The sequence below is a fragment of the Pecten maximus genome, unplaced genomic scaffold (assembly GCF_902652985.1).
Source record: "Pecten maximus unplaced genomic scaffold, xPecMax1.1, whole genome shotgun sequence".
Taxonomy (NCBI): domain Eukaryota; kingdom Metazoa; phylum Mollusca; class Bivalvia; order Pectinida; family Pectinidae; genus Pecten; species Pecten maximus.
The window spans coordinates 3,143-12,500 of record NW_022982829.1 but is presented as its reverse complement, the minus strand read 5'-3'; the positions used below and the strand labels follow the sequence as shown (position 1 = coordinate 12,500).

The 9,358-nt window shown below is 35.1% G+C and overlaps 4 non-coding genes across 4 annotated transcripts; all 4 read left to right on the top strand.

The window, feature by feature from the left end:
• The first annotated feature begins 5,032 nt into the window (after nucleotides 1-5,032).
• On the top strand, nucleotides 5,033-5,105 carry Trnat-ugu. The gene has a single exon. It is a non-coding gene; the product is annotated as a tRNA-Thr (tRNA).
• Nucleotides 5,106-6,100: 995 nt separating this feature from the next.
• Trnay-gua lies at nucleotides 6,101-6,190 on the top strand. The gene is given in 2 exon segments: nucleotides 6,101-6,137; nucleotides 6,155-6,190. It is a non-coding gene; the product is annotated as a tRNA-Tyr (tRNA).
• A 1,481-nt stretch (nucleotides 6,191-7,671) lies between these two features.
• On the top strand, nucleotides 7,672-7,744 carry Trnat-ugu. The gene has a single exon. It is a non-coding gene; the product is annotated as a tRNA-Thr (tRNA).
• A 1,389-nt stretch (nucleotides 7,745-9,133) lies between these two features.
• Nucleotides 9,134-9,206, top strand: Trnat-ugu. The gene has a single exon. It is a non-coding gene; the product is annotated as a tRNA-Thr (tRNA).
• The last annotated feature ends 152 nt before the right edge of the window (nucleotides 9,207-9,358 follow it).

Genomic DNA, 9,358 nt, shown 5'->3' with positions numbered 1-9,358 from the left:
CCAAATGTAAAATATATTAATAAGCCAAATTTTACAGTTAAAATCAGATAAAATACAATAACGAAGTTCTAAACAATATTTCTGTCTGTGAGTATTCAGACAGGACACATAATAGACACAAAGGTAGGGTTTCGCCACCACATCAATTTCTCTCATATTTCCCTCATATGTAGATATATGAAAATAAGCCATAACCCAATAAAGGATTAGTCATTATCACTACGGATAGTCATACTGGACCTCCTTGCATAAAACCAGATTGAGTGACGAGGACACTCTAACAAACCGCTTGATATTTGTCACCGGTGAATGTCAATTTTTAAATAACTAAGCATTATATAGTGTATAAACTAACAGTTATTGTGATACCTAATATGTTATATTTGCATACACGAAGCAAGCATAGTGACACCTTTTATTAGAAAAATATGCGAATTTTTCATAAAACAAAAAATATATCCAACATTGTCAACATGATTTTGTATGGTTCTGATCACAGTCTACCTTCTATACTTCTCAAAAATCTTTCCACATATATATGCTGTATACAGACAAAAATATTGTAATTTCAAAACCGGTAAAATGCTTTTTTGAGCACGCAAAACATGCCCTATGCATAAATACCAATAATCATGAAGATTCGCCTATAATGGGTTTTTTTTATGCAAAAACTACTATTTTTCTATTTTTATGACATGCCAAACCACATTAGTTGTATTACCTAAGATTTGAAATGATCTTCAGAGCAGTTATAACATTAGAAATATGCTTTTTGCAAAAGTTATCTATCCTCTGAACAGCTACCCTAAGGATGGGATTGTAAACTTTAAGAAAAGAAATTGATAAATATTTATAAACATGCTAACTTGGTCTCAACTTGGAGTTTTGTGGAGTCTGACAAAAACAGTATGTGTCTCACACATTTCAAAGCGTCTTGCAAGCATTGTGCCAGACTGTTGTGTCTAGTTTCCTTGGTCAAAGACATATTAGTTGTGAGGACGCTAAATGCCACAACACTGTATTTACAAGATGCTTTTATGGGGACAAGGTAACTGTTATCCTTGATGGTACTTACATCTATTTTCAAAATAGTGCTGATCACCCTCTTCAAAGATCCTCATATTGTGGGCAAAAGAAACGCAAATATGTTAAGTTCATGAGCATTGTCTTTCCAAACGTGTATGTACTAGATACCATTGGTCCATTTTATGGGAATGAAAAGGATGCAAATATCTTGAAAACGATACTTCAATCATTTGAAAACCTGAATTTGTGACTCAGTGATGATGACAATGTGATTGTTGACCGGGGGTTTAGGGATGTGCTGGACCTGCTCCGAGGTTAAGGATTTTCCGTGTACATGCCTTCCTATCTTCTAGCAGGTCAAAATCAGCATGATACAATGACTGCCAACGAGGACCGCCAGTGTACAAAACAAAGTCAAGATGGGTAGTAGAGAGTTACCATGGAAGACTGAAACAGTGGAAACTGTTCAGAGAACAGCTCAGTTCAAACTATTTCCTTAACGTAATAGAAAAAGAGGCGAAAGTAGCAACATCTTCCTGGAATGCTCTACACGGAGCAATTAATGTACATGTATCTACATCAGAGAATTAAGTGAGGGTCAGACGCCTTGCTGAGCGCATGTAATCCCGTTTGGCTGTGGCCAATATTTTAGCCTCAAGGGTCGCTGATGAACTGACCTTTCTAGGCGCAACAGGGTCAATTGGGTAAAACTTAATGCCTGTGCGATCGAGTTTCCAAAGCTTGAAGTAGCACCAAGGTACATTGCAGAGTATCTGACACCAGCTGAAGACTTTGAAGTGTGGGTCTACCAGCACGCTGAAAATCTCATCCGAGGCCAAATCCATTCAAGGCACAGATCACAGACAAAATATAATGTTTGGATTGCGTTTTACAGAAATGACCAGGACGACCCTGTTAAAGACTACTATTGTGTCTGTCCAGCAGGCAAACGAACAGTTGGTATGTGTGCACATGTTGCATGCATTTTATATTTCTTGGACCATGTTCGTCACATATATCACAGTCTACCAGCTCATGCGTCACTCAAGTTCAAACAAGCAATTACTTGAGTTGTTTTCACAAGAATCGAGCTGTATTGGATTTTTTTTGCAATGTATTGAAACTGCAATAGTTGTAACTCCAGTTGACATCTGGAAAGTGACACAATATAATAGTTTGGAACTGACGAAATCAAAACCAGTCACTCTATCTGTAATATATGGTCTTAGTATATAAAAAGTCACGTCATTGAACCCAATAACCTACATTAAAATCTTAATTTCAACTCTATTTCACACACATTGTAACTTTGTCTGCAAATCGCATTCGTGTGGCCTTGAACAAAGATCAGGGTCACCAATGTTAACTAGAATGATACCATTTGACATTGACAACCATCTTGCCAAACATCAAAACTCACCGACTTTTGGTTATTCAGAAACAAAAGCTCAAGGACAATTGGTCAAGAATCTGTATTTTTGTTTTTTAAAGCAAGGTGAAAAACGACAAATTAACCGGTTTTCATTTTTTCATAAATCGTCATGCAGTGGCGTAGGAAGTCGTCAAAAAGTGGGGGGGGGGGGGGGGGGGGGCAAAAATTTTTTTAACCTTAAATTTTACGCACTAAACAAATCGTATGCCATCTCCGCAAAATTAGCCAATAATTATCATTTCAACATCCCATGATAATTTTGATAATTTCTGTAGTACAAAAATAAGTTATTTACGCAAATCAGGATATATTATTTATGGCAAAACATGAATCACCAGGCCCGGCCAGGATTTTCGAAAGGGCCAGTAATTTAGTAATAATGCGAGCGCCGTAGGCGCGAGCCGATTTTTTTTTTCTACGAGGGGTCTGAGGGACCGCCCAGCGGGTCCAGGGCAGCGCCCTGATAGGGGGTTTAAGGGGGTCTAAGCCTTCCGCGGAAAATGAAATATAGCACATTTCCAATAATTCGGGATCAGGCGCGGATCCAGGAGTTTTCGAAAGGGGGTCCAGTAATTAAGGGTCATCTATATAGCAGAATAGTGTTGAATTTCAAACACGAATAAATACCTTAAGATTTGCACAAAAAATGTCATGTAATATACCAAAATATTTGCTTGGACATGTAGCTTCTTACAATCACCAATATTATGCTATAGATGCTACCAGTTTCTTCTGTAGAGTAACTTTGTGGTCAGATTTGGCATGGAATAATTCTAAGTCACGCAAATGATCAAACCTGAAAAATAGCCATGCTGTTATGTTCACAAGTGTCTATTACACAGGATAGGAGCATTTGTTTGACCAGATTTTACTTTATGTACGTATAAACACTTATTTTGTTTTGACCTTGAAATGCAAATGGCGGCTGAGAATAATATTACACAAATATGGCTTACAGGAGGCATTTCAGTCAATAACAAAACTCCTATATCGTACTTTTAAGACATCTCATCAAAGTAACATGAACATTTTAATGTCAATTTGTTAAAATGGTGAGTTTGCAGCCTTTTTCAGAAATAGGCATATTTTACCCCAAACTCAGCGGTTGAACATTTGTTCATAAAAGCAGTCTTCTTGCCACTTCAAGAATACTTTATATTGTCTAATAAGAGCATTTTTGATGTTTTAAATACCTTCTTATATGCCATATTTGTGTGATATCATTCACGACCGCCATTTGCAATTCAATGTCAAAATAAAAACAGCGTTTATACATATGATAACGTAAAAGCTGGTCAAACCAATGCTCCTATATTGTGCTTTAGATACTTGTGACAAAACGACATGGCACGAGGCGCGAGACGATTTTTTTTGTATTTCCTCGTACCTGTTGGTAAATAGTATCACTCGATTCACGTTAAAACCGCGCATTCTTATTCATGTTGTGTTTCTGTCTTGTTCTCATTATGAACTCAATTAACTTCACAAATTATCATCAACTTATTGAATCTATGTGATGAAGTTAAGCAAAATTTCGTATTAAGATATAAATATTGACTTACCAGGCTAGTGCAGACGACCGACACACAGGTCTGAGGATTGATATACTAGTATAAAAGTCGGAATGTTCCGGATGTACAAGATAAAAATTTTTATCGTTGCCTTCAAGAAAACATTATCTGTTCGAAAATATACAGATATTTATCGAAATGAATATATAAATTCGTGTTTTTTCCCCTTTTTTAGATTTTGGATGTCAAAAAGTGGGCAATTGCCCCCCCCCCCCCCCCCCCCCCCCTCGCTTCCCTACGCCACTGTCATGTTATCATTAGTAGTCAACTTTTTTAGCGAGTAAAAAAGGTAGACTAGTATTGTAACTATGCAAATTCAGTAGTCCAAAATGGGAATTTTCTCATAAGTGATGGAGTTTTGCAAGGTTTTTTGCTTAAATCAGCAATAAAAATGAACATATCCCCTTGAAATATCGTAATATTCTGTATCAAAATGTTAGTTGAAATATTCTGAACACAATGATAGAATAATTTTATGATAATTGTGTCAAATAATACTTTCGGGGAATTACAAATGTATATAGCAGCACCTCTAACAGTGACACAGGTGTTAGTCAAGGAGGTCCCATTTTCACAGAATTAATCCTGAAACTAACTTTTCCAGATTTAAGCTTCTCATACCCATACCTTTTTGTATTAAACATATTTTGAAAATCCAAGCGGGGGCCTATGCTAATGTTTAATCTCCAAATATATTGACCACACCTTTAATTGTAATAATTACGTTTGTCAACAATATAGCTTTATCGAAGGTAATAAAGTACGAAGTCGAGGCGTCGGAAAAGGACTGTAAAGAAATAATATCGAAAATGTTGGACGCCATTGTCTCTGTTGTTTCAATGTACATGTACGTTGTGTATATACTAAATGTATACGAGACATATTCTTGAAATGGAAGATCTCAACAAAAAGACATCGATTTCTTTCTATTGTGAAGTACCCTGCGGGTAACAGCTGTTCGATAATTAAAGTAATATGAATGCTATTAAAAATCAGATGTATCGCCTCCATAGCTCAGTGGTTAGAGCACTGGTCTTGTAAACCAGGGGTCGTGAGTTCGATCCTCACTGGAGGCTTGAAAACATCGTTTTAAACGAATATCTGTTGACATTTTTATTGTTAATCAACTATAGACTTGTTATTGCGAATTCCTCAAAATTTAAACGAGTCAAAAATATAACCTGCCTACGGTACAACAGCATAATTTTGTCAACAAATATTTTAGGTCCGATATCAGTTTCAGATTGCGGAAATCTGTCACCCAAAATTAAAATTTACAAACGTCATGCCGTCATCCAATACGAAGATCATACTTCAGACATGTTTATTTATTAAAATAAATTATCAATAAGTTTTTTCGTGCTGTTTTTAGCCATCAAATGACAATTTTGATTGTAATACGAGGGATGATTGATATGTTGTGAGCCTCATATTGATGGATTTGAATTTTGCCGGACACACTGTATTACTTTTCAACGTAATCTCCTTCAGTATCTATATACTTTTGCCGGCGGTGTTTAAGGGCCTCGATGCCACTTTTATATAACTCCTTTATGGATATCCTTGTTAAACCTTTTTAGGCAAATATTGGATCACTGCTCTTTTTACCGATTTTATCCATTTTGCAAAAGCCGCTTGCCTTGTTTACTTTAGAGCGCTTCCTCGCCGATATAAATTAACCAAATAAGACCAGTCCTTGGTTTAGCCCTATGTAGTCAAAGAATATTAGGACTTAAAAAGATGATTGAACAATAACGTCGGGGGATGGGGGGAGGGTCGGGTGGGCATCACAATTCTAAACAATTATAATTAAATCCGGTGTAAATAATTCACAGTAGACAATTTTCACAACTAATTTTTCTTTTTCATCCAGAAGTATCAATGCGCATTATATCTCATTATTTAATTCGATATCTATAAATAGAATCAGGTAAAAATATCCGATTTTTCGATCTTCGTTAAATAGATCAATACCTAAATGCCAACTTCCTGATTCCTTATACAGTCCATTCCCAAGGCATCTTAAGAGTCCATGGATGGTTCGAAAATGTTTTACTAAGGATGTATCTCACCCGTGATAGCTCAGTTGGTAGAGCGGAGGACTGTAGTGGTTAACCTAATAGCTATCCTTAGGTCGCTGGTTCGACTCCGGCTCGCGGGATTGTTTTGTTTTCAGATTAAATAGAACGTTGACTTTCAGTGCGGATTTTCTTATCTAAGCATATACTTTTTACTGGTTATGCAATTCTCGATCCATTATTTTAAAAATAGAAAAAAAATGATATATTGTTTAAAAAATGTAATACGAATAGTTGAATCAGAAACATCTGCTGAATTTATAAGATATGAAGTGTAGTTTCATGTAGACGACTTTCCATGTGTGTTTAAAAAATAATTTTAATTTTTGTATTTACACTCAACGTGGAACTCGAACGCTATGGTGGCGATACATGAATCTCGTATCAAATTGGTATAACTTTAATTTATAAAACTTTTGTGACTCGAAACTTTTACCAATATGAATTACTTTTCAATTACTGATTTTTTCATGGTGAATATCTATTTTAGAAGACGTAAATATTTTCTTGTACATCTTTTAAAGATAAAAATACTTGATAATAGAGATTAGTTAATGTATACGTCACCATGATTCCCACACGGGCTACATGCTTATCGACATAAACACGTACAACAGTTTATAGTGCTGATAAGTTTGTGTTCACCATACAATGTATATGTGTGACTGAAATCTCGAGACATCTACACGTGAATGTTTTCTAGACCAGCTGTTAGGATAATATCGGTTTAAAGTGTGTCATTATTGATTAGATATAATAAACCATGTATACATATGCACCAGCCACACAAAAAATGATATACATAAAATCAATTTGAAAATTGTCAGATTCGTAATATCAAAAAGTAATCAGTGTTCCATTCAAATATTAGACATTAGACAACGTCACTTTTTCAAATACTTAATAATATGTTCTCCACACAAAAGGATTACATTGAAAAAAATTGAACGATACCTTCATTTTCCTATATTTTTCATCTTCGAAGACGAACTCGCCCAAATTATTACGCCATTGAAGAAAGCCATCTGAAAGTTAAAGTCAGTATTAAAACATGAGACGAGAAACAGCTTCGTAAAATCTTTGACCACGAGGTCAGTACTAACACACACTAATAAGTATTGTATTGCAACTTAAACATCAGATAGGGTTTGTCACTACTTTCAACACAAAAGATATATTATTTACAACTGGTACGTATATAATAAATGTTATAGATGATATCACTCCAACAGCTGATCTAGGTATACACTCGTGTCAGTGTCCATATCGGATTTTAATCACACTGGTGAGTTGTGAGCTCTGATTAACCTCACTATATAAACCATTGTACCTATTATTTTGTACACATTTCTAAATCGATGAAATTAATGAGATAATATTCCCTTTTCTACAATGTATATCATTCATCTTCGCAAGTATTCCATTACAAACCATTACGTCATTGAAGATAAACATAAAAATGAAAAAAACTCAATATTTGGACAGTGATTTCTGTCAAATACACAGCCTCGGGTCACAGATGTTTACTCATTTATAGTTATATCAAGATAACACAACATATATCGACTCCATAGCTCAGTGGTTGGAGCACTGGTCTTGTAAACCAGGGGTCGTGAGTTCGATCCTCACTGGAGGCTTAAAGTGCAGTTTTCATCCTTGAAGGGTTGAAACGCTCCTTTCATTTTAGGGATTGTAATTGAACATCAGGAAAGTAAGTCAGTGAAGATGAAGATACTTTAGGGAACACCTCATGTATTTTTCTTAAAGATGTTCTATCTATTTTGCCTTCTGTTATTTTGTCCCTATTCTATCGATTTTTAGTTTTGTTTTCACTGTTCCGTCCTGAATGTAAAGCGTGAGACTCATGTATAGACGCTAGTGTTCCCCTCACTGTCATTGAAGCCTTTCACAACTCATTATTCGGTCTCATTGTTTTATTTCGTATCTGTGTATCAGTGTGAGATTACTATATATCTCTCTATCCCAGTTTTGTTTGATCTGAAATAGATCTAGTTATTTACGTCGATATTTGTACCATATGATTGCGTAAGGATTACTGTGAGTAAACAGGTTTTCAAAAATATAACAATTTTACGTTACGAAGGCTATGAAAATATAATATGCTTCAATATATGTTTGATAGCGTTTATGGTAATATGAAGGCACTCGAACAAATCAGTATCCTTTGTAGCATGCAAGTATGAAAATGTACTTTCACAGAAAATGAAATGCGAAAAATCGATTGAAACAAATTAGACGAGAGACAGGATTTGTCAGATTCGTAACATCACACACCAACTAGTGTTCCATTCAAACTTAAAACATTAGATAACGTCACTATTTCAAACACTTAATTATATGTTCTCCACAAAAAAGGATAACATTGAACAATTTCAACGATATCTTCTTTTAACTATATTTTTCATCTTTAAAAACGAACACGTCCAAATCATTACGTCGTTGATGATAGCCATCTGAATTGTAAAAGTCAATATTAAAACATGAGACGAGAGACATGTTTGGCAGATTAATAAAATCTTAGACCACGAGGTCAGTACCTTCACACACCAATAAGTATTCTATTTCAGCTTAAACATCAAATAGGGTTTGTCACTACTTTCAACACAGACGATATATTGTTTACAACTGGTAAGTAAGAAATAAATGTTATAGATGATATCACTCCAACAGCTGATCTAGGTATACACTCGTGTCAGTGTCCATATCGGATATTAATCACACAGGTGAGATGTAAACTCTGATTCACTTCACTATATAAACCATTGTACATATCATCATGAACATATTTCTTAATCGATGAAATAAATGAGATAATAGTCTCTTTGCTAAATTGTATATTATTCATCTTCGCAAGCATACCTTTACAAACCATTACGTCATGGAAGATAGACATCGTAAATGAAAAAAAACCTCAATATTTGAACAATGATTTCCATCAAATACACAGCCTCGGGTCACAGATGTTTACTCACTTATACTTATATCAAGATAACACAACATATAACGCCTTCATAGCTCAGTGGTTAGAGCACTGGTCTTGTAAACCAGGGGTCGTGAGTTCGATCCTCACTGGAGGCTTAAAGTGCAGTTTTCATCCTTGAAAAACGCTTCTTTCATTTTAGGGATTGTAATTGAACATAATGAAAATAAATCAGTGAAGAGGAAGATACTTTCTGGAACATCTACATGTATTTTTCTTAAAGATGTTCCATCTATTTTGCCTTCTGTTA